We start from the raw sequence: 26,079 nt of genomic DNA on the forward strand, positions 1-26,079 counted from the left end.
AATTTCCAACCACTGGTACCTAAAGGCATAACCTCTTCTGACAGTGGAAGTGGAAGAACATGGGAACCTAAGAAGATTTTGCTGGGTCAGGTCAAGAGCCCATCTAGTCCAGCATTCTCTTTCCACAACAACCAACTGGCTGCAAGTAAGACCCGAGTGCAAGAGGACTCTCCAGTGTTTTCCAAATTGTGCTAATCAGAAGCATTGCTGTCTCCAACCTCCGGAGGCAGAGTTTGCCATCATGGCTAGTAGCCACTGAAAGCCTTTTCTCCTCCATGAATTTGTGCAGCCCTCTTTTAAAGCCATCCAAGTCAATGGCTATCACTGCCTCCTCTGGGATCAGATTCTATATTCACCATCCTTCCCAGAATTCACTATGCTGACTGTCAGGGACTGGACAGAGGAGGAATGGTGGAGACCGCTTCCGTATCCTGACCCTTCCAGGGAGGAGGAAGAGGAAGACAGTTTAGACTTACAATAATAATAATAATTTATTATTTATACCCCGCCCATCTGGCTGAGTTTCCCCAGCCACTCTGGGCAGCTTCCAAAAGAGTGTTAACAACAATACAGCATTAAATATTAAAAACTTCCCTAAACAGGGCTGCCTTCAGATGTCTTTTAAAGATAAGATAGCTGCTTATTTCCTTCACATCTGAAGGGAGGGCGTTCCACAGGGCAGGCGCCACTACCGAGAAGACCCTCTGTCTGGTTCCCTGTAACCTCACTTCTAGCAATGAGGGAACCGCCAGAAGGCCCTCGGCGCTGGACCTCAGTGTCCGGGCTGAACGATTGTGGGAATATTGAGGCAGGAGAGGATATATTGTTTATTAATATCCTTCCTAACTTGCGATAGCAAGTTTCTTCACTTAGCAGAGTGCATTCCCCTTCTTACGCATCAGAAAACTGGTTGCAAACTCATGTGAGTTTCTTAAGACAATAAGCAATTCAATCTGGCTTGTCCAGATTGAAATGTGTTCTAATATTTTCATGGTAAGACCCCTTGAATCCTTCCTAAAAGAATAAAGACACCACGGTCTTATTCATAAGCAGTAAAAAGGAAGTTTACTCACGATCAGGCAGAGCACAGTGTGATCCCTGAAGGCAGGCTTTAGGCTTAAGGTTACAAACATATACAAACAGGTTTACCCCATAAGGGAGATGACCTGGGGGACTGCTTGGCTGACAGCCAGCAGTTCAGTCCAGGAAGTTCACAGGACGAAAGGAAGATGGAAGAGAGAGACAGTGTGGCAGCACACCTTGGCCTTTTTCCAGGTCTGGAAAGGTCACGCCCACCCACTAGTCACATGCAAGGAAGGATGCTCCAGGCCAGGTGTAACAGGAAGTTTGACTGGCTGGACCAACATCCCTTTGCATGTCCACTCTAGGAAAACAAGGAATGTTGTATTTGACTGCTCCCAGTGGAATCCGATCCCTCCCCCTCACAGCAGGCTGCAAATAATAGAGAGACAAGAAGCTCTTACCAATGTCTTTTATTCCATGTTCACAGAGAGAGGCTTAGGAAGGTTGCCTCTCGGGTTAATGGCGTTGCTCCGAGTAATCTCCCCCCCCCCTTCCCTCTCAGTTGTCAACAACACCGGCCCCCCTCCCCTTACGGTGGCTGCTTAGGACCATTTGCCGCTTTGCTTTCTGCTCTACCACTTTCACTGCTCGATGGGTTCTGGGAGAAGAGGGGTCTGGGATGCTTTCTAATGATAACGTGTCAGCCAGCTGCTCCGGCTCTGTTGCTTCCCCCCTTCTCCCATGATTCCCCAGCTTCTATCTCCATTGTAAATGTATACTGTCTTCCTCTTCTCTGGAGGTTTCAGATGGGGACGGTCTCCACCATTCCTCTGCAGCTCAGTCCAGTCTCTGACATTTGGGGGAGGTCACAGCTCAGAGGCAGATGAGGGGGGAAGTTGGGAAATAATGGGAGAGGAGGAGGAACCAACAGAAGGGCGACAGCTGGCAGACACAGTGTCTTTAGAAAGCATCCCAGATGCCACCACTCCTCTCCCAGAACCCAGCGAGCCTTGAAAGTAGGAGAGCAAAGAGCTCAAAGACAGAGGGCACATAGAAGTACCAGTGAAAATGAAAAATGATGGTGAAAATAAAAAACGAGGAAGCGGGAGAGATGGGATGGGATGACTCACTTGAGTCAATGCCATTAGAAGCTGGGTGCTATAGCCTCTCTCTGTAAATACTGAATAAAAAGAGGATGGTAAGAAAGATTCCCTTGTCTTTATACTTTCCTGGGCAATAGCTGAGAGCTGCTGACAGCATCCTGACACCGACCAGGGCTGATGGGAGTTGGAGTCCCACAACATCTCGAGGGCACTGGGGCACCTCCTCCTGGTCTAAGAGGGATGTTCCAGCTGGAAAATCTGGGGACTCGTCACATGGGGTATGTGTGCACAACACCAGCGGCTCCCCATTCTAGCCCCTGATGGCTCAGCTGGTTAGAGCATGGTGCTGATGATGGCAAGGTTGCAGGTTCAATTATTCATATGGGACAGCTGCATATACCTGCATTGCAGGGGGGTTGGACTAGATGATCGTCAGGGTCCCTTCCAACTCTACGGTTCTATGATTCTAACTTCTCTCCTTTCTGTGCCACTAGATCAGAGGTACCACCAGTAGCTTTGTCAAAAGTCTCGCTCTTGGGAAGCAAGTTGACGACACACCTCTCTATTGAGAACGCTCCCTTTTTAGAAAGAAAAGTTGACTTGGGGTTGGGTGTGAGAAAGAATCATTGTGGCACTCAATGATTCCTTCAGACCTCATGCCCAAGTACCTTCCCACTGCGTGAGTAATAATTTGACGCTCAGCTCTGCAGGCCATCTTGGCCGAGCATGAAAACATCATCATTAAACCAGGCCCCCTCCCTGTGTCAAACAGGTTGTTTCTTCGGTCATGGATCTGTAACCCCAGCAGTTGTCAACCCTGTTAAGGCCACCGCAGTGTCCTGTCGGTCTTTAGAGAAGTGGAATTAAAACATTAGGAACTCTATTTGGGTCAGCGCCGTGTTCCTATGTAAGAAGAAGTCTTGCGTGGGATTCAACAAAGGCAAAAGGCTGTCTTTGGTCCTCAGTTGAGTGACTATGGCCCCTTTCCAAGAAAATGGGATATAGGGTGGAAAGAATAATAGAGCTTTGGCCTAGGAAGAATGGCTGTTAGCTAGAACAGTGGTTCCCAAACAGTGGTCCATGAGCTTTATGGCAAAAGGTTTGAGAAACCAAGCCTTATGAGGAATGGTTGAAGGAATGTTTAGCCTGGGAAAGGAGATGCTAAAGGGTGATATGATAGCCAACTTCAGATCTATGAAGGACTGCCACATGGAAGAATGAGGCAAGCTTGAATTCTGCTGCTCTGGAGGGTAGGACCCAAATTAGTGGATTCAAACTGCAAGAAAAGTGATTCCAACTAAATATTAGGAAGAACTGTTCAACAGTGTAACACACTCTCTCAGAAAGTGGTGCAGAGATTGGATGGCCATTTGTTAGGGATTTTTTTTAGCTATGATTCTTTCATTGCAGGGGCTGGGACTAGATGACCCTTTGGTTCCCTTCCAACTTTCCAGTTTTATTATTCCTTCTCCTTCCTCCAGCTCACTAAGCTGTTTGTCTCTGAAACACACACATCTCATTGCTTTATGACCTGCAAACCCCATATGTATCCACTGTCCCTATTTAAAGAATAATTTAATTAAGTGGAAGAAAACGCAATTAATTTTAATTGTTGGTGATAATTCATTTCCCCTTTATTAATACTTATTTTTTTCCTTATAAATATAAAAATATATCAGTGCTCGGTTAGTGTCGTATAATAGGGCAATTAAATTCTCTTACAGGAACTAGTTAATCTTCAGATTCTTTGGAAGTGGCAAATCTCAGTAACCCCCAGAAGCTTAATTTGAGATTGGGATCAATTTCAGGAGCTGGCTCAAAAAACAGGGTTTCTTGCAAAGCAATGCACAAGGATGAGGACAGGACAAATTAGCAGAAAGGCAGTGGTGACCAGTAGAAGCACAGTGGTACCTTAGGTTAAGAACTTAATTCGTTCTGGAGGTCTGTTCTTAACCTGAAACTGTTCTTAACCTGAGGTACCACTTTAGCTAATGGGGCCTCCCACTGCCACCGTGTCACCACCACGCGATTTCTGTTCTCATCTTGAAGCAAAGTTCTTAACCCAAGGTACTATTTCTGGGTTAGCGGAGTCTCTAACCTGAAGCGTCTGTAACCTGAAGCGTCTGTAACCCGAGGTACCACTGTATCACAAAGCCTTAAATCCAGAGGTTCTAGGCACTTGCCCAAGTTTTTGGTTTCCTTGGATCATTGGAGACTGGGGAGTCTTTAGGATATATGATTTTATTTTCACATATATACAACCTGAGCCTAGGATGGAGGGGCTAACAGCCTTGACACCTTGCATCTCCTTTGGATCCAGCACAGATCAAACATATCTCTGCATCTCCAGCTTCCAGTTGGCTTCCAAGCTCAGCTTACATGTACTGCTCCCTATTGTTCTCCTACCTAGCAGCTAGGTGAGGTTGCGGGAAGGGAAAGAGGGAGGTCCCATCCAGAAGTCTGGAGGGAACCTAGAGAGAACTTGTAGCTCTTTCAGTCTGGCTCATTTGGGGGGCGGGGGCTGCTGATAAGGACACTTAATTGGCTAGCTAAAATCATGTCTTATAAAGAAACACTGTTAGACTCTAATCCTCACTTGGTTGTTGTTGTTGTTTAGTCATTTAGTCGTGTCCAGCTCTTCGTGACCCCATGGACCAGAGCACGCAAGGCACTCCTATCTTCCACTGCCTCCTGCAGTTTGGTCAAACTCATGCTGGTAGCTTCGAGAACACTATCAAACCATCTTGTCCTCTGTCGTCCCCTTCTCCTTGTGCCCTCCATCTTTCCCAACATCAGAGTCTTTTCCAGGGAGTCTTCTCTTCTCATGAGGTGGCCAAAGTATTGGAGCCTCAGCTTCAGGATCTGTCCTTCCAGTGAGCACTCAGGGCTGATTTCCTTAAAAATGGATAGGTTTGATCTTCTTGCAGTCCATGGGACTCTCAAGAGTCTCCTCCAGGACCAGAATTCAAAAGCCTCAATTCTTCGGCGATCAGCCTTCTTTATGGTCCAGCTCTCACTTCCATACATCACTGCTGGGAAAACCATAGCTTTAACTATACGGGCCTTTGTCGGCAAGGTGATCTCTCTGTTTTTTCAGATGCTGTCTAGGTTTGTCATTGCTTTTCTCCTCACTTGGTACAGCACCCTAAGAAGTGGAAGGGACTCAAAGCATCACCCTTCTTTTGGTGCTCTCTCTCTCTTTTTTTTAAAAAGGCTGTATTGCATTTCATTATCTAACATCATTAGCCCCCTTGGACTTCGGATGGGGGCAGGATATCCTCCAGTCCTCCAAGAGACCACAACGAAATGGCTAAACCCAGCCAAAACCATTAAGCCCAAGGCGGTCGGGTTTTCATTCCTGCCACTTAAAAAGAGATTTCCTTTAAAAGGGGATGGTTATTTAAAACACACAGAGAGACGGGCATGAATAAATCCAGACCTTTTATTTATTACCCTCCACAAAAAGCTTTAATAGAGCGTGCATCCCTCTGCAGCTTTGGTGAAAGGGGAAAGGATTTTTCACTGCTCAGATCCAGCCAAAAACATCAGCTGAAAGAGCATCTCGTTGCTCGTCTATGAGCTACAAAATCCAGATGGCAAATGATCTCCCCTTCACTGCACTGGTGTTTTTTTTCAAAAGAGAGGGGGTGGGGGGAATCAATCAGTGTAGACCAGACAATATCACTGGCCATCTGCCAGGTATTGATCACACCCCCATGAAATGGCACGCCGCTGGTGCCTTCACTCCTTGGTGCCCGCAACCAGTTCAAGGCAGTTTCTCTCCCCTGGATAAATTAACAGACCCAAGGATGGCTGTCTGAAGCTGCAGGTGCCACCCTCACTGGGCTGGCATTGAGTCTGCCACACACACACCCCCCTCTCTCTCACAGCCCATGTGCATTCCTTACATTTAAAGCACACGGCTTCCTGCAATGCACAACTCATTTTAATGACAGTATTGTCATCAGCTAGAGACCACATAACACTGGTCCTGGAAGACCTACATTGGCTCCCAGTACATTTTCAAGCACAATTCAAAGTGTTGGTGCTGACCTTTAAAGTCCTAAACGACCTCAGCCCAGTATACCTGAAGGAGCGTCTCCATCCCCACCGTCCAGCCTGGACACTGAGGTCCAGCTCTGAGGGCCTTCTGGTGGTTCCCTCCCTGCGAGAAGTGAGGTTACAGGGAACCAGGCAGAGGGCCTTCTCGGAAGTGGTGCCTGTCCTGTGGAACGCCCTCCCATCAGGAAATAAACAACTATCAGACTTTTAGAAGACATCTGAAGGCAAACCTGGTTAGGGAAGTTTTTAATGTTTGATGCTTTATCGTGCTTTTAATATTCTGTTGGGAGCTGCCCAGAGTGGCTGGGTGTGATGGCCTGGGAATCTGATTCAGAGGCTGAACCGGAGGAATCCCAGCCTGCACAGGAGTCCCCGCCTCCAGGGCCTGCTGAACTGGGGTAGGGCCTTGATTCTGAAGCGCCTACACCTGTGCTGGATCCTCAGGAGCAGGCACCAGGTGAATCCACTCTGGCTCCGGAGGGGGTTGAGGACACAGTGCCTACAGGTGCGCCTCTCCCAGCCCTGTCAGGGGAAGGTGAGTCTCCCCCTGGGTCCAGTAACCCTCCAGCCTCTCCTGAGCTGCAGAGGCTCAGGGCAGAGAGGCGGAGGGAACTGGTTCCTCCCAGGAGGAGTGCTCGCCTTAAGGCCAGGAGAGGCGGGTCTCCTGGGGGCCAGGACCGCCCCTGGCCTCAGAGAAGATAAAGGCCAGTCAGCCCGGTCCCAGGTTGCGGGAGCAACGTCGTTGAAGAGGTGTTTCGGCCAGCACCCAGTCCTGTTCCCCCAGAGTTCCTGTCCTTGCCTGGCTCCTCGCTTTGGACCCCGCTTCGCCCGTGGAGGACTGTCTGCCGACCCTCGACTCAGGTCCTGGACCTCGCCCCACGGTAACCTCCCCCAAGGACCAGCACACTGGGGAAACTCAATAATAATAATAATAATAATAATAATAATAATAATAATAATAATAATTAGTTTTGGGGTCAGCCTGGGTGATCTCCCGGGTCCCAAATTCCAGGCCTGCTTAGAATCTACTGGAAGGAGCTACTTAACCAACCCAACCAGTTCCTTCGTTGTGGGAATGGCTTTGGCTGGTTAGTTAAGTACCACCGTTTACATATCCAAAGACGTTGTTCTGTTGGCATAGATACAAACAGGTAAGCTTTCCCCTCACTTCACATGGCTGCATGGAGGAGAAGCAATAAGAATAAGAGAGCTTTTTGTGTGAGTTGGGCTGATGCTGGTAGCCACCGACAGTTTCCTCCTCCTCTGTGAATTTGCCTAATCTTCTTTTAAAGCCAGTTCGGTTGGTGGTCATCACTGCCTCCTGTGGGAGCAAGTTCTGCAATTTAATTATGTGCAGCTTGAAATAATTTCTTTTGTCGGTCCTGAATCTTCCAACATTCAGCTTCATTGAACGTCCACGAGTCCTGCGTTCTTGTTGATACTGCGTTGCGTTTCTCCCTCCACCTTTTTCCTTACTGAATGATGGAGAATTTCTTTATTTTAAAAAAAGAGCAGGGATGGGGAGGCCAATCACAAACTTTCCCTCGAAAGGAAACAACAAAATTGAGAGCAAAGAGGACAAAAGCCTCCGTTGCCTCTGACTGTGCTTTGCTGATGTTCAGAGAGCCGAACGCTAGAAAAAACAAAGCATTATCTTGAAGAGCCATTGAAATGCGCTGTAATTTTCCAGTGCCTTGAATCCAGACATTTAAAATATACATATATTTCCATAAAGGAATTACAGGCTGCTGGCGGGTTTCGGAAATCAAGAGAGGACCCCCCTCCGGTGCTGTTTATGTTCCCCAAGTGGGATAATCATCTTCAAAAGATCCAGCCCGCCTTCCTAATTGACTTGGCTCTCTCTCTCTTCGACTGTATCCTTTGGTTTGTTAGTCTCTGATGGGCTTCTTCTTGTTTTGCTCCTCTAAAGATGCTGGGAGATGGTGTCACATTCATGGTCCATCAGCATCCAAAGTGGTGTGCTGGTCCCGGGGGGGGGGGTTACCGTAAGGCATGGTCAAAGTCCGATGCTGGGCCGAGGGTCTGGAGACTGTCCAGCAAGAGGGAAGCGGGATCCAAAGCAAGAAGCCAGGCATGGTCGGGAACTCCGGAACAACAGGTCTGGGTGCTGGCAGAAACAGGTTTCCAACGTCATTGCTCCCACAACCTGGGACTGGGCTGACTGGCCTTTATCTCCTCTGGGGCCTAGGGCGGTCCTGGCCCACAGGTGACTCGCCTCTCCTGGCCTTAAGGTGAGCACTCCTCCTAAGAGACCCTAGTTCCTTCCGCCTCTCTGCCCTGAGCCTCTGCAGCTCAGGAGAGGCTGGAGGGTTACTGGACCCAGAGGCAGCCTCACCTTCTCCTGACAGAGCTGGGAGAGGAGCACCTGCAGGCAATGGGTCCTCAATCACCTCCGGAGCCAGAGTGGATTCACCTGGTGTCTGCTCCTGAGGATCCGGCACAGGTGCAGGTGCTTCAGATTCAAGGCCCTGCCCCGGCTCAGCCGGCCCTGGAGGCGGGGACTCCTGTGCAGGCTGGGATTCCACTGGTTCAGCCTCTGAATCAGTCCCCCCACTGTACGCATGTGCACGCATGCCCTGGGTGCCATGAACTCACTCTCCGCTGCTGAATGTGAGAACAGGATGCTGTGTGATAGGAATTTTGAGGTCTTAGATATATGTTAAATGTTCATAAGTGTACCAACCAAGCACGTACATAGATCAGTACAGGAAGACCGACCTGAAGCCCTTTTTGATTCCCAAACTGACCTCAATTACGTCTCTGCAAGGTCAAAGTAGGAAACCTCCCCATTGTCTGTTTCCTCACAAATCCTGTCTTAAGGGCACATTTAAGATACGAATAGGATGTGAGTCTGACCTGGCTCAGGAACTAATTATTTATCATTACAAAAGATTGGCTAGGCTCCCCAGGCAATCCAATCAAGTGACCATTAAACAGGTAATCTGGCAGACAGGAGGTAAACAAAGCACTCAGATTTCTGCTGTAGACCGCCCTTTCTGTATGATGTATCTGGGGTGGTGGTCTTGAGCTACACCCCTTCTGTGATGTATGTATGATATTCTGGGGGTGGTCTTGATCTACAGGGTAACAATTTCAAAAGTCTATATAAGGGCTTGCACACCATTATTCTGGGTTCCTCCTCCCTCCAGCGTGTGGTGAGTGAGGACCCTGTTGCAACAGATCAATAAAGATCAGGCTTACTAGCTGCTTTACTGCTCAATATTCTCTGGTTGGCCTCTGTTATTTTCTCCTACCAATAGGGAACCTATGTAAGGACTCTATATGGGCTCTTGGATACCCCATAAGGACAAAAAGGGCATATTTTTGTTTACAACAGCTGCATGAGAGGGGCTGTTGACCTGCTCTACTAGGCTCTTCTTGCATTCTTCTGATGTTCTCTTTGAACTTAGGACTTTATTCCCTTAGACTGAAAAGCACATATTCTCATGGGCTCCCTTGCAGGGACCACATCCTAGTGGTTGGCAGAGCACACTCAGAAGCCAGGAAGATTCTGGATGAAGCTGATGGGGAATCCAACAACATATTGGGGGGATGCAGGTGGCGCTGTGGTCTAAACCACAGAGCCTCTTGGGTTTGCTGATCATAAGGTTGGCGGTTCGAATCTCCACCACCAGGTGAGCTCCCGTTGCTCTGTCCCAGCTTCTGCCAACCTAGCAGTTTGAAAGCATGCCAGCACAAGTAGATAAATAGGTACCTCTGTGGCGGGAAGGTAAATGGCATTTCTGTGCACTCTGGTTTTCATCAGGGTGTTGTGTTGCCCCAGAGGTGGTTTAGTCCTGCTGGCCACATGACCCAGAAAGCAGTCTCTGAACAAATGCCAGCTCCCTCGGCCTGAAAGCGAGATGAGTGCTGCAAGCCCATAGTCTCCTTTGACCAGACTTAACAGGGGCTGACTGGCTTTTATCTGCCCTGAGGCAGAGGGCGGCCCCGATCCTCTAGTGATTTGCCTCTCATGGCCTGGAGGCGAGCACTCCTCCTGCAGGAAGTTAGTTCCCTCTGCCTCTCTGCCCTGAGCCTCTGTAGTTCAGGAGAGGCTGGAGGGTTCCCGGACCCAGAGGCAACCTCAGCTTCTCCCGACGGGGCTGAGAGTGGAGCACCTGCAGGCAATGGGTCCTCCATCACCTCAGGAGCCAGAGCAGACTCAGCTGGTGCCTGAACCTGAGGATCCAGCACAGGTGAGGATCCTTCAGGCTCAAGACCCAGCCCAGGCTCAGCTGGATTTGGAGGTGAGGACTCCTCTGCAGGCTGGGATTCCTCAGGTTCAGCCTCCGAGTCCGAATCCCAGGCCATCACAGTACCACTTTAGCTAATGGGGCCTCCCGCTGCTGCCGTGCGATTTGTGTTCTCATTCTGAAGCAAAGTTCTTAACCCAAGGTACTATTTCTGGGTTAGCAGAGTCTGTAACCTGAAGTGTCTGTAACCCGAGGTACCACTGTCTTCAGTTCTGTGAAAGGTGTGTGCAGCTCACCAGCCAACTTCCTGAAGGCCCTTCAAGTCTGTGGAGGGTTGTTGTTTTTCTTCTTCTAACTATTAATCTGTTTCGATCAGGCAAACAGCAGCTCTTGGATTCTCCTCTCTGTTGCCGACCACCATTAATGGCTGGTTTGCCAGCCGGTCACCATTAACACCTCCATTCCACAGACAAGCCACTTAAGAGCTGTTTTGATTTCGGAGACCGTCTGAGCTGTTCCCGGCAACACAACAGAGAGGGATTTGCTACAAAAGCCTAGTTAATTTCAGTTCCACTTCAAGCCCGAGTGGGATTGGAAAAGAGAAAGGGAAGAAAGCGGAAGAGTAATTTCAGCAGCGCCTGCCAGCACTGTCCCTGCAGCCTCGGGGAAAGAAGGCTATTAATGTAAACTTGCCATTGGCCCCACAGAGAAAATGAGGGATTTAAAGCCTTGTCCACACAAGTCGGAGATGAGATCGGCCGCATGCTTCTGAATCCACGTAGCTACAAAGCTGGAGGTTAGGGTGGTGGGCAGCGTGGCTGGATGACAAAATCCCTGTGCAGTGGTACCTCGGGTTAAGAACTTAATACGTTCCGGAGGTCTGTTCTTAACCTGAAACTGTTCTTAACCTGAAGCACCACTTTAGCTTATGGGGCCTCCTGCTGCTGCCGTGCCGCCGGAGCACGATTTCTGTTCTCATGCTGAAGCAAAGTTCTTGACCCGAGGTACTATTTCTGGGTTAGTGGAGTCTGTAACCTGAAGCGTATGTAACCTGAAGCGTATGTAACCTGAGGTACCACTGTAGTGGGGATGGTGAGGCAAAAGACCCTGGGCCCAAGCACACAAGCATATTGTATAAAGGTGCTCCTGTACATTTGAACTTGCTTCTCGCGCCAACCCAGTGACCTTTCTCCTAACCGTTACACTGCTTCTATCACTGCTTCCCTCTTCCGTGACACTGGCCGGATCTGACCTCCCCTCCGTTGTACGACTCTCCGAGGAAGACGTGGTCAGCTCTGCCTCGTCTTCTCTCCCTGGTGGGGGAAGTACTGGTCCCGATGCCTGGGACCCTTCCCCCCCCCACTCTGCTCTGGTGGGGAAGCTGGTCCTGATCTCCAACTACTACTCTGGGAGTCCCTGCTCCCCCCTTGCTCCTGGGGCGTTCCCCTTGGGACCCCCCTACCCCTGGCCACTGGCGCTCCCTTCTGTGAATCTTCCGATTTGCTGGAGAGGCTTATGGAATCCCTCGGACCACTGTCTCCTCCTACACTGCCCTCTGATTCCTCGCCCTCGCTCTCCATCTCCCATCTTCCCTGTGCCTCTGCTCCTGAGCCCCTGACAGGTGCAAAGCCCTTCTTTTGCATAAACGCACAGAGTTTTTTAAAAAACTGGGCAACAGCGCGCTGCTCGCCCGTCACTCCCAAGCCTTTCCCAATCTCCTGCCCCTTTTGTTTTGACAGATCAGAGGAGGCTCAGGAGTCACAGGTGGGCGGCCGTTGCCCAGGAGAGGCCAGCCTGGTAGTGCAGTTGGCCCTGGCTGGCTTCAGGAGCTGCTTGCTGCCATGGCACAGGAAAAATGGTGGGCACCGAGCAGCTCCTGAAGCCAGCCAGAGCCAACTGCGCTAACAGGCTGGCGACGGGCTGCTGAGGCTGCCACTGCCACGTTTCCCGGACACAGATTTGCAAATCTGGGGACATTCCGGGGATGGAATTTGTCCAGGGACAGATTGCAAATCCGGGAACTGTCCCTGGGAACCGGGGATGTCTGGTAACCCTAATCTAGTCCAGTCCATGTAACCTGAAGCATATGTAACCCGAGGTACCGCTGTACTTAGAAAGCTGGTGTGTCAGGGAGGAGGCTAGGCCCAAATTCTTCACCCTAAATCTGGCTCCCTTACGAAGCGGTACCCCAATGGAATTGTTGAGTAAATTGATAAAAGAGACCTACGTTTTCAAAAGGAGCAATTCTACCAAATGCTAGGGACATCAGAGAAGCCCATCAGAAAGAATAATGAATAATACCCTATAGAGCAGCTGCCAGTCAGTGCAGGTAATACTGAGCTCTCTGGACCAATGTATAAGGAGCTTCCTATGTCCCGATGAATAACACCTTAGAATGCAGCTGCCAGTCAGAGTAGACACTAGTGGCCCATGGATTGACTCTGAACAAGGCAGCTATATTAGAGCTCATAGATTTCCTGAGCAGGGATCCTTGTGGGATGCAACTGCAAACACCCGCTACCCTTTGCAACTCTGCGGCAGGAATAAAATAAACGGTCCAACTGGAGCAGACTAGCCCCACCGCTGTGGAACGCTAACGTAAGTGGAAATTAAATTGGGAAGTCAAGTGCAAAAATAGGTGTTACGCCGCCAAGCAATTTAAGTGCCGAAAAAGCCAGCTCTTAATTATATGCAAGATTATCTCAAGTCGACACTTAGACATTAAAGGTTAAGCACTGCATTTTTAATAAGTGAAAAACAGGGGTCCTCCTGGACAGCCATGCAGGCCCATCAAGAGAAGCTAATAAACTTCTACTAACTATGAGCTCCTGGGGTTCTCCCCTCACCATAGCTGGCAACCTTCCCCTTTTTTTGCAGCAAATTCCCTTATTCCAGCGTTGTTTCCCCCTGCTTCCCACTGCTATCCCGGATTGTTAGATATCCTGTAGACTGTCCCCGGGACAGGTGAGGCTGCTGATCCCTTATTTTCAAATCTGAAAGTTGCCAGCTATGCTCCTCACATCTAGGCAGGCTCTCAGTAGCAGACAGAACCCAAGGCATGGCTTTAAAGGCAACCGAAAGATGGGTTACAGAGCCCCAAGGCAGAGCCTAATTGTACTGTCGGAACTCACTCCCGCAGGAGGCAGCAGTGTTCAACAACCTGGGTAGCTTTAAAAGAGAATTAGACAAATTAATGGAGGAGGAGGTTACCATCAGTGGCTACTAGCCATTGTCAGGTGTCAGAAGAAGCAACTCCATGGCAGGTTGCCAGGAACGGATAAGACAAGGAAAGTTCTTACCATCTGCTTTGTATTCAATATTCACAGAGAGTCTCTTGGAATAATGGCATTGTCCCGAGTGACCCTCCACCCCTTTTTTTCCTTTTTTTCCCTTTTTTCCTATTGATTTTCACACATTACATTACATTACATTACATTACATTACATTACATTACATTACAGTGGTACCTCAGGTTACATACGCTTCAGGTTACATACACTTCAGGTTACATACGCTTCAGGTTACAGACTCCGCTAACCCAGAAATAGTGCTTCAGGTTAAGAACTTTGCTTCAGGATGAGAACAGAAATCGGGCTCCGGCGGCGCGGCAGCAGCAGGAGGCCCCATTAGCTAAAGTGGTGCTTCAGGTTAAGAACAGTTTCAGGTTAAGTATGGACCTCCGGAACGAATTAAGTACATAACCAGAGGTACCACTGTACAGATGTACCAAAGCCAACACCATTTCTTCCCCATCCCCCATCCCCCATACATTTACATTTATATTTCCTCAATCCATCATATTATTCTTTTCTCCTTCCTCCCACTTCCCTCCACCCCCACATTATACAATTTACAATAATCTTTGCAGCCGGCAATCTTCTCAAATCATCTATATATTCTTATTATCTTTCCTTACTAATTTTTCTTCCATCCAGTGCTTCACATTTTAATCTAGGCATATTAGCGTATCTTTTTTTGAGCAACATTTTGCCATATATTCTTCAAAAGGAATAAGGCAAGGAAAGTTCTTACCATCTGCTTTGTATTCAATATTCACAGAGAGCCTCTTGGAATAATGGCGTTGTCCCGAGTGACTCTCCAGCCTCTTTTCCTCCCACTTCCTCATTCGCCATCATCTCCCCTGCGGGTGGCGCTGAGCGCCCTTTCCTTCTGAGCCCTTTGCTCTCCTACTTTCAAGGTTCGCCAGGTTCTGGGAGGCGGGGTCTGGAATGCTTTCTAAAGACACTGTGTCCATCAGCTGTTGCCTTCCTGGTGTTTCCTCTTCCTCCTCCTCCTCTCCCATTATTTCCCAGGTTTTCCCCTCTGAGCTCTGACCTCCCTCAAACCACTGCTGTAATGCTGAACAGTCTTCTTCTCTGGAAGGTTCAGGCTAAGGAGGCAGTTCCCACCACTCCTCCTCTGCCCAGTCCCTGACAGCCATGATGGCAATGCTCTGCAGCAATATTTCTGAATCCCAGTTTCTGCTTGAAACTGCAGCTGGGAGCTCGCTCTTGTGCTCGGATCCTGCCTGTGGATTTCCCACTGTAAGAATCCGAGCCATGGGAGCTGTTGATAGCTTTAGCCTCCTTTGTTCCTGTAGGAGTGAGTTCAATAGCTTGGATGTGCATAAGTTCTAGAGTTGTGGAAGAGGGAGATTTTTTAACTATAGCCTCCCCCCTCCCGCCAATGAATTTGTCTAATGCTCTTTTAAAACCATCCAAGTCGGTGGTCTCTCTGCTTCCTGTGGCAGGGAGTTCCATAGTTCAACCTACTTCGTGGAGGAGGATATCCTTTTATCTATCCTGGTTTTTCCAGCATTCAGCTTCAAAATCTATGGCCTGTGAAAGTGGGGGACGGGGGACGGGGACGAATGCTATTATTGTTGTTGCTAATTTGTTTAGTTGTATCCAACTCTTCGTGACCACATGGACCAGAGCATGCCAGGCACTTCTGTCTTCCACTGCCTCCCACAGATTGGTCAAACTCATGCTGGTAGCTTTGAGAACACAGTTCAACCATCTTGTCCTCTGTCCTCCCCTTCTCCTTGTGCCCTCCATCTTTCCCAACATTAGGGTCTTTTCCAGGGAGTCTTCTCTTCTCATGAGGTGGCCAAAGTATTGGAGCCTCAGCTTCAGGATCTGTCCTTCCAGGGAGCACCCAGGGCTGACTTCCTTCAGAATGGAAAGGTTTGATCTTCTTGTAGTCCATGGGACTACAGCACCATAATTCAAAAGCATCAATTCTTCAGCCTTCAGCTCTCACTTCCATCACTACTGGGAAAACCATAGCTTTAACTATACGGACCTTTGTCGGCAAGGTGATTTTTAAGATGCTGTCTAGGTTTGTCATCGCTTTTCTCCCAAGAAGCAGGCGTCTTTTAATTTCGTGACTTCTGTCACCAGTCAACATGCTTTTTATTATGTTTCATTATGGTTTTTATCACTGATGTTCTGTGATGTGTTTTCAATGTTGTATTGGGATCTTCAAATAAAGGGTTGATATAAATAATAATGATGGAATAATATTGCTGAGCAATCTCATACCTCCACATCGCCACCCAATGTTGCAGTTCCCCATCACTTTTCTTTCTTTCTTTTTGAGGGTCTCCCTCACCACCTCTCACCTGCCCTCTTTTGACAGCACCCCAGCGGGGGCTGCCCTTTACACAAGAACCTCTGGATCCTCAATTAACATCTAGAGTATTTAAAGTAGGCAGGCAGGCTGCAGACTCCACCAGCTCCCAAATCTGCACAAAGCCAGCACTGATCTTAATTACTCCTTTCCTCCATCCATTCCCCCTCCTACTTCCTTGTACCTGGAGGCATTTCAACATGACTTTCCCTGGCAAAGAAGATTGATTGATTGCTCCCCCTTCCCCTTAGGGTGGAAGGGGGGTGTGTGCATTCAGAGAGTCTGATTAATGTGCCTCCCAAACTCAAGGGGGAATTAATCTTAAATTGTGGGAATTACTCAATAGACCATTCAAACATGCAATAAGCCAAGCCATTAAAAATTAATCGCTCGACATACCGGCCATGTAAACACAGCTAATAAGATCCTAGCAGGAGATAAGGTGGAGGGTTTTTTTTTTTGAAGGGGGGGAGAGAACATCACATGGTAGAGTCCAAGCTATGGTCAGTGCAGAGAGCGGATGAGGAGGAGGGAGAATTAAGGAACGGTGGGATTCAAGGATGTCATGGATGGACGGAGGAGAGTCAAACAAGATCCTGTCCCCTGTTTGATGAGCAAAGTTCTCCTCGGCAAATTTGGCTGTCAAATATTCTCCAGAGCTCTGCAATTCTCAATGGTGAGAGCTCATGTGCTTTGCATGAGCAATGCAAAGACTGGAGGTGTCACCTAATACTCATTTTGCTTTTGAAAGCGATCACAGAATCATAGAGTTGGAACGGACCCCTTGAGTCATCTAGTCTATGGTTACCAGATTTTTTCAATGAATCCGGGGACCCTTTTTTTTTTTTTTTGAAGTTGAGTAGCAGCAGGGAGTCAGTACAGTGGTACCTCGGGTTAGGAACTTAATTCGTTCCGGAGGTCCGTACTTAACCTGAAACTGTTCTTAACCTGAAGCACCACTTTAGCTAATGGGGCCTCCTGCTGCTGCTATGCCACCGGAGCACGATTTCTGTTCTCATCCTGAAGCAAAGTTCTTAACCCGAGGTAATATTTCTGGGTTAGCGGAGTCTGTAACCTGAAGCGTATGTAACCTGAAGTGTATGTAACCCGAGATACCACTGTAGTGGGGGTGGTGAGGCAAAAGACCCTGGGCCCAAGCACACATGCAAAGCCCGTCTTTCACACCCTGTGAAACATAAACGCACAGAGTTTTTTTAAAAACTGGGCAACGGTGCGCTGCCTGCCCATGACTCCCGAGCCTTCCCTGATCTCCTTCCCTCTTTGTTTTGACAGATCAGGGGAGGCTCGGGAGTCACGGGCGGGCGGCCATTGCCCAGGAGGGGCCAGCCTGGTAGTGCAGTTGGCTCCGGCTGGCTTCAGGAGGTGCTCACTGCCGTGGCACAGGAAAAATGGCGGGCGCCGTGGCAGTGGGCAGCGAACAGCTCCTGAAGCCAGCCAGAGCCAACTGCGCTAACAGGCTGGCAACGGGCTGCTGAGGCTGCCACTGCCACGTTTCCCGGACACAGATTTGCAAATCTGGGGAGATTCCAGGGATGGAATTTGTCCGGGGACAGATCTGCAAATCCGGGGACTGTCCCTGGGAACCAGGGATGTCTGGTAACCCTAATCTAGTCCAGTCCCATTGCAATGCAGGAATCTTGTTCACAGCCGTCCCTGGGTGGGCTCAAACCAACAAGCTTCTGGTTAATAGCCAGATGCACTAACCACATTTTTTGCAGCACCCACATTTTTTACCTAGATGGACATCTGGGTTGATCCAGCTGCAGAGTTCCCCTTGATTTCTTATATCTAAGAACAGAAATGTTACATTTAAGGGATTTCCCACTGGAGCCAACAGAAATTCCAGCATCTTACTTTTCACAGAAGACAACCAAACACTTCTAGGAAGCCCAGATTTCAAATATTGCTACCTGTTGGTCTCAGTATTTAATAACTGACATGCAGGGACTGTATTTCATCAGCGACTGTATTCGATAGGTGGCAGAGGTGGACTTAGTATCTCATCAGCTGATGGCTTGAGAGATTTGGGACTTGACAAGTGTCAGATCCATCAAATCTGAAAAACAAAAAACCTGTGTATATAGAGACACAGGCAGGCAGGCAGGCAGGTGAATATTGTGCTTAAAAGCGAGGTGAGCCGAGTAAGATTGTCTTCCATTAACGCGGTTTTAACAGTGAGTCCATAAGTGACAATTCTGGACCCACACGTCCTTCCACAGTGGGGACATAGGTTTCCAGGAGACAGCTGATCACGGTGAGGGTTTGCCAAGCGTCCCTTCCTCCTAGCACATTTCTCCCTTTTGTCCTGAGTTTGAACGTCTTCAAAGCCCACGACACATTGGTAAAAGGCTGTTCTCCAGTTGGAGTACTTGCAGGCCAGTGTTTCCCAGTTGTCGGTGTTTACACTACATTTTTAAGATTTGCCTTGAAAGAGTCTTTGAACCTCTTTTGTTGACCACTAGCATTACTGTTTCCATTTTTAAGTTCGGAATAGAGCAGATACTTTGAAAGACGATAATCAGGCATCCGCACAACATGGCTAGTCTGCCTTAATGGGTTGGTGCACCAGGCTGTTAACCAAAAGGTTGGTAGTTTGAACTCAACCCAGGGATGGCTATGGGAAGGATTCCCTTCAAACTCTACCATTCTGTGATTCTGTACTTCTTCAAATACCAGCTCCTTATGATATGGATGGGGGATCTTTTTCAACCCAAGGGCTGAATTCCCTTTGGGGCAACCCTTTGGTGGTGGGGGCACATGAAAGTGGTGAGCAGGTCCAGAGGCCAAGGTTCTGGGGCCATGGATGTCACTCTTTGGCTATGTTATAGCCCCACAGCCTAATAATAATAATAATAATAATAATAATAATTTATATCCTACCCTCCCCAGCCAAAGCCGGGCTCAAAGCAGCTAAAAACAATAAAAGTAACACAACATTTTAAAATCAATTCATTTTAAAATCAATTCAAAATCAAATTCATGGCAACCATTGGGCTAGAGTTCTGTGAGGATTACCAAAGGATGGGGTCAGACTGTGCCTTGGCCAAAGGCCTGGTGGAACAACTCTGTCGTGCAGACCCTGCAGAAAGATGTCAAGTCCCGCAGGGCCCTAGACTCTTGTGACAGAGTGTTCCACCAGATTGAAAAAGCCCTGGCTCTGGTTGAGGCCAGCCTAACATCCCTGGACCTCTAAGATGTTTTTGTTTGAAACTGTAAGGTCCTCCGTGGGACATACCAGGAGAGGCGGTCCCATAGGTACAAGGGTCCTAGGCCGTATTGGGCTTTAAAGGTGATCCTGTACTCCACTGGGAGCCAGTGCAGCTGGTATAGCATCGGGTGAATGTGATACTGTGGACCCCGTAAGGCATTCTGCACCTGCTGAAGTTTCTGGGTCAGTCTCAAGGGCAGCACCATGTAGAGTGAGTTACAATAATCAAGTCTGGAGGTGACTGTCATGCAGATCACAGTGGCTAGGTCAGGATGAGAGAGATAAGGAGCCTGCTGCTTAGCTTACATTTTTATGCACATCAACACCTTCATCCAGGCAAGCAAGAGCCCTTCCTGTGATAAGGATATATTCCAGCCAGAGTAAAATACTCAAGGCAGGTACAGAGGAGGGCCTGGAGAGGGCATAGGGAGAGTCTAAGGCTCACACAGGGAGGCCTGGGGGCTGCATTTGTCCCCCAAAGCATGAGGTTCTCCACCTGTGGCCTATGACAAGATAAAGGGGGGGGGATAGAGAGCAGAAGAAAATAATGAGTTATTTTTACCATCCACACCTGAAACTGATGCCAGACCTAAGGAAGAAGCATGTGGACAGAGATCCCTGTGGCCGTAGGAAGGAAGTTAATCCAGACTGAATTTGACTTCAGCTCCAGAAGTTGCTTCCTGATATTTTGAGGGAGAGGTAGCTCATTTTATTTCTCAGCCAAAGCCAACACGAACCTTGAAGCAAGGGAATCGGCCCTCTCTTGTGAAACCCCACTCTCTTGATTTACTATAATTTTATGGGGGGGGGGAGGACCACAAAACCCCCACAAAAAGAAACAGTAAAATGGGAGAGATAAAGAAAACAGTTGAAACCTTTTTTTCCCTTTTTTTTAAAAGGACCTTAAACATTTTACAGCTAGTCTGTCTAGACCTCCAGCCAGCTTGGAAAAAGGCAGTAATTTGGGAGGAAAGGGGAAGAAAACAGAGGGTAAAAGCGTCTCTTCCAGAGACCTGGAAGAGATCCCCAAACATCATCTAGGCAGCTCCCCCTCTCCATTCAGGAAATCTATGTCTACATCTTAACATGGTCATAAGCAGCTTACTATAGGTGGTATCCGACTGAGTTTTGGCTCAGAGTAGATTCACTGTTATTAATTTCATAATGAACCCAAATTCACCAGTCCGTTTGCCCAGTGGGTCTATTCAGAAAAGGACTGACAGTGTTAGGAACATAGGACTCAATCAAAAACTAATCACTAAGAAGAAGATACTATTCTGAAAAACTTTCCTAAAATTCCCAGTACAAGTGGGAGAGTTGCATGAACTGGTCTTCTCAGGGTAAAGGTAAAGGTAAAGGGACCCCTGACCATTAGGTCCAGTCATGGCTGGCTCTGGGGTTGCGGCGCTCATCTCACTTTATTGGCCGAGGGAGCCGGCGTACAGCTCCCGGGTCATGTGGCCAGCATGACTAAGCCGCTTCTGGCGAACCAGAGCAGCGCACGGAAACGCCGTTTACCTTCCCGCCGGAGCAGTACCTATTTATCTACTTGCACTTTTTTTTTTTTTTTTAAATATTTTTATTGGATTTTCAAAATTTTTTTAAACAAACACAAACATATATCATAAACACAAAACACAAAACAGAATATCTGTAGTTTCATACCCTTACAATCATTACCCTCTTTCAGTGACTTCCCCCCACCCCCCCCAGCCACCTTCCCATTTCATTAAATATCTCAGCAAGTTATTTGTTCAAATCTCTTAAATATTATTCATATCTTTTCTTATAATTTATCCTTTATCCATTTTTACTTTAAATCCCATTATACATATTAAGTTGTTTCTCTAAGGTCGGCCTAATTTCTCTCCCACAAATTCCTTACTCTTTATATTAAATCAAAAAACAATAATATTTCTATTCTAAACCCCAGACTTTTACCACTCTGCACTCCCCTCCCCCTCTGTCCCGGTATTTGCCCCTTCCCACATTAATATCCCAAAGGAAAAAAAAAGACAGATTTAACCCGGATTTCTCACATCAGAGGCCCTTAGGCCCCCGTTAATCACTCTCCAGCAATTTTGTTTATAGTCCTTTTTATTGATCTTCTCTTCTCGAAGGAATTCTGTCACCAATTCCTCATATTTTTCAAACAAAAACAGTCTTTGTCCAGGATCAACAGATCTCCCATGTTGCAGCTTAAAGAAGAAGTCTCCATCATACTTATTCGTTCTTTCGTAGCTTAATGTTTCAGTTGTTCCAGGGACTTCCATCTTTCTCTCTCTTTGCAGATTTATGATCCATTGGTTGTCTTTTTCACTTCTTTTCCTCCCAAAAGTTACAGATATTTGATTACTCTCTTCCTCCTGAACTCCTTCTTCTTTTTCTTCTTTTTCCCCCAGTTCTGAAGTTGTCTCTTTTTCTGCAGCTGCAGATTCTTTTTCCATCCGGTTAGCTCCACCAACAGATTTGTTTAGTTTAAGATTGAAGGTCATCAGTTGATCTCTCATGGCTAAGCTCTGCTCTTGCAGAGCTCCCACCAGGGAAAACATTTTTTTTATCTCTGCCAGTAGTTTTCCTTCCGCAGCCATTGCAATGTCTTTAGTTCCCTCCAGGGGGATTTCCATCATAGTTCTTTTCCAACAGTTCGTTACTTTGTTATTCAGAATTAGTTTGTTTCCAGTCAATTTAATGTAACACTTTTAGTCCCAACAATATAGTTATAACACAGTTTTAACTCAATTTCCAAGCTGACGTCCGTTTGACAGCTCTTTTGACAGCTGTCAAACACCTTGTTTTTTCTCTCGGGTTCCCAAGCAGGGCACTGCCCGGGTTCGGGGGGGGGTCCGCCAAAAGCAAAACCTCTGGGATTCCCCTCTCTTCACTCCAGCACAAGTAACTTTTTCAACCAATTTATGAAAGTGTTCTTTCTCCTTTCAACACCAGAGTCTTTCCGACTTAGTGCTCCTCTCCTTGCTTTAAGTCTTTTGGTGGGGGGGGGGAGTGTGGACTTCCTTTTTAACACATCCCCCGCTCGTACTCAAATTCAATGATAAAACTTTTAGTGCCAAAATTTCCTTCTACTCACGAGTTGTTTTTTCAGTCCAAATTTCAGGAAGAAAGATAGCGCTCTCCGGTCATGGCTCGCGGCTTCGCTCCGCCAAGGCAGCGATCGACTCTCAGCTCCACGCCACTCTCCGGTCCCCTCTGTAGCCTTTAAAAAGGCTCTTCGCGGGTCGGGGAGGGCGCTTAAGGTGCCCGCCGAGTCTCCATGTCCGCAGGCTTCAGCGCCTGCGGTTTCTAAGGGTCCCCGTGTCGCCGGCACGGCAAGACCCGTCCTTAGCGGAGCCGATTCCCTCCAGAGCTCGGAGGGAATCCGCCATTACCCGTTCGCGCTATCCCGGAAGTCTATCTACTTGCACTTTGAGGTGCTTTCGAACTGCTAGGTTGGCAGGAGCAGGGACCGAGCAACGGGAGCTCACCCCGTCATGGGGATGTGAACCACCGACTTTCTGATTGGCAAGTCCTAGGCTCTGTGGTTTAGACCACAGTGCCACTCATGTCCCCTTCTCAGGGAGGAACTCTAATAATATCACAAAAAAAAAATCTTCTTTCCTACTCTTTTCTGCTGGAAATCGGCTCGTCCAAGCGCCAAACCACAACTGATTTAAAGAAAGGCTCTTTCTTCTGCAAGCCATCCTAATTTGGTGGTGGAGGGATGCTGATTGCTTATGCATGGAGGGGTGGGGGCTGGCACTGGTCTCCCCTCTCCCTGCAAACACCCATTCAACCTTAATGCCTGAACGGCTTGACACAAGCTGATAAAGGCAGGAGGTTTCCGAAGAGGGTATTAAAGTCCCCGTTCCTTTGGCAGTGCTAATCAGGGATCCAGGCCCCTTGGGGAGTCAACAATGATGATTAGCTGCGTTAAATATAGCCCAAGATTTGCCAGAGCTGAACTTAGACGGCATGAATAAAACATCCAAAATCCGCATTCAGGAGTCAAAATTAAACCTCTTAATGTTTTGACGTTCCGCACAGCAGTCCATCAGTCGCGATTATGGGTGGACCAGACAGTCTATTGCTTCTTATGTATCTGTTCATTTCATTTATTCGCGCATATAGCTCTGGTGCGAGGAAGGATATGGAAAACTTAAGATCCTTTGCCTGGCCCATTCTTAATGTGAAGGCAACATCCAGTTCCAGAATCACGGTCATTAATGAGCTGTCAAGTTATCGGCGACTGTTAGCCATCAGGACCAGGATCCCTGGGGAGCTATCAGAGCCCCAATGCCCTTGCAAGACACATCATAGGTGATATCCTGCTCTGCTGGGCCTTGGTGCTCAATTGGGAAGTGGTAGCAATCAGTAGCAGAACCTGCCTTCATGGCGCCTGGGGTAAGCGCATGCTTGCACACCAGCCTTGCAGATCCTCGCAGAGCAGCTCAGATAGAGTGGCATGAGTGTGGGATGTGATACATAAGTAGCAATCAAGTACAACATTCCCTGTTTTCCTAGAGTGGACATGCAGGGGAATGTTTGGTCCAGCCAGTCGAAAACTTCCTGTTTCCTCCTGGCTGGGACATACTTCTCTTGTACGTGACTAGAGGTGGGCATGACCTTACCTGTCCAGGTAACAAAAGGACAAGGCACGCAGCACTCTCTCTCTCTCTTTGACTTCATCTGTCGTTGAAGCAGCTTTTTAGCTAGAGATGCTCTGTTGGCTTCCAGCCAACAGCGCAACCCCAGAGTCGTCCACGACTGGACTTAACGGTCAGGGGTCCTTTTACCTTTGCTTGGTAATAACTCTTCTTGTTTTTCTGCTTCTTGGCACCCCATTGAGGGAGGGATAGGATTCCCCGAAGCCTTGACAGCTATGCCACGAGTAGCAATTACTGGAGTTTGTGTCGGGGGCAGGCAGAATGCAGACGCATGTGCACCGGGGGAAGTGAAGGTGGAGTTTGACTCAGGAGAGGTGGTGAGGGGTTCATGTGGAACTGTCCTGACCAGAAGGCAAGAATTGGAGGATGGGAAGCTTTGGAGCTGGAGGGTGGAACACAGGATGGGTTGGAAGAAGGGGAGGAAGAGGCAAGTTCGGCAAGTGAAGAGCCAGGTGCTTCCCCACCTTCTCCTGTACTATACTGCCTCCCAGAACCAGGAGGGGAATGAAACGGGATGAGCAGAGGACGTTGCCATGCAGGCACAGTCTCTGGCTGCATATGTGAAGTCCATCGGGGGAAAGTACATAAACTGGTGCATTTCCCATTGGAGAATCTGGTTGGCCATTGTAAGGATGCTGAACCGGATTGGCCATTGGCCTGATCCTGCATCGGGGCATTTACCAAATTCCAAGACTATGGTCTTTTGCCCATTTTACATAGGAGTAAACGCTACAGATATCAGTTCCTGGGGATTACATGGGAGGGCACTAGTGGGATTTACATCCAAGTAAACAAGCATGGGATTAAACGTTTAAGTTACCTGAACCAATATGAAACACCAGCAATAAGAGCAAATTGATCGATCAATACTAAGCTACATTAGAAAACGAAAAACGAAAAAACCCTAAAACATCAGCTATGGGGAAGGCAGGAGAACAGATGAGGTTATGTCTCGAGTTTTCGAGGGTAATTCAATCAACCAATTTGAGGGCTTCTGTTGATGGGAAAGTTATATTGGCAGGAGATTTTAATGACATTTTTGTGTGCTAAATTAGATAAAACACATACACAGATCTTCACATTTACTGCTAAAGCTACTCTTCATTGTTCCAGGTATGTATACAGGGCATACAGGAATTCCTTATTATCCACAATGGAGAGAAAGGCGCACCCTGTTTAATCTCAGCTATTTGGGATGGGGGGGGGAGAGTGTCTTACTGGTTTAAGCTAATGGCCGATCTGGTCCAGTTGCCCACAATGACCAATCAAATATGTCTGGGAAGCCCAAAAGCAAGACATGAAAGCAACAGGGTATCTTCCTGGCTGGACCAGTCCTGAGCTGCAGGAGACCCCTATTGCTGATCCCAGTTCTGAAGAGGTAACAGAGCAGACAACCAAAAAACCTTTCTGAGACCTCCCTCACCTGGGATGAAACCATCCCCAAAGAGGCTGAAATTAAACCACAGAGCCTAGGACTTGCCGATCAAAAGGTCAGTGGTTCAAATCCCCGCGACAGGGTGAGCTCCCGTTGCTCGGTCCCTGCTCCTGCCAACCTAGCAGTTTGAAAGCACCTCAAAGTGCAAGTAGATAAATAGGTACCGCTCCAGCGGGAAGGTAAATGGCATTTCTGTGCGCTGCTCTGGCTCGCCAGAAGCAGCTTAGTCATGCTGGCCACATGACCCAGAAGCTGTACGCCGGCTCCCTCGGCCAGTAAAGCGAGATGAGCACCGCAACCCCAGAGTCAGTCACGACTGGACCTAATGGTCAGGGGTCCCTTTACCTTTACCTTTTACTTGTCCTGAAGGCAGGGCTTTGGTTCCACAGTCAGAGGCTGCAATGCTTCTGAATCCCCATTGCTGGAAACCACAGAAGGGGGCAAATGCTTTTGTGCTCGGGTCTTGCTTGCAAGCTTTCTGTTGGGGCTTCTGATTGGCCAGTGTGGATGCCTGACAGGATGCTGGACTAGATGGCCACTGGCCTGATCCAACAGGCTCTCCTTATATATGAAGGAGTGTCTCCAACCACACAGATGTCCAGCTCTGAGTGCCTTCTGGTGGTCCCCACACTGAGAGGACAGGATACTAGACGAAATAGGCCATTGATCTGATCCAGCAGGCTTTTCTTATGCTCTTATGAGGATGCAGGTGGTCTGAACC

The sequence above is a fragment of the Podarcis erhardii genome (assembly GCF_964252035.2).
Source record: "Podarcis erhardii genome assembly, chromosome: 7".
NCBI classification, from domain to species: domain Eukaryota; kingdom Metazoa; phylum Chordata; class Lepidosauria; order Squamata; family Lacertidae; genus Podarcis; species Podarcis erhardii.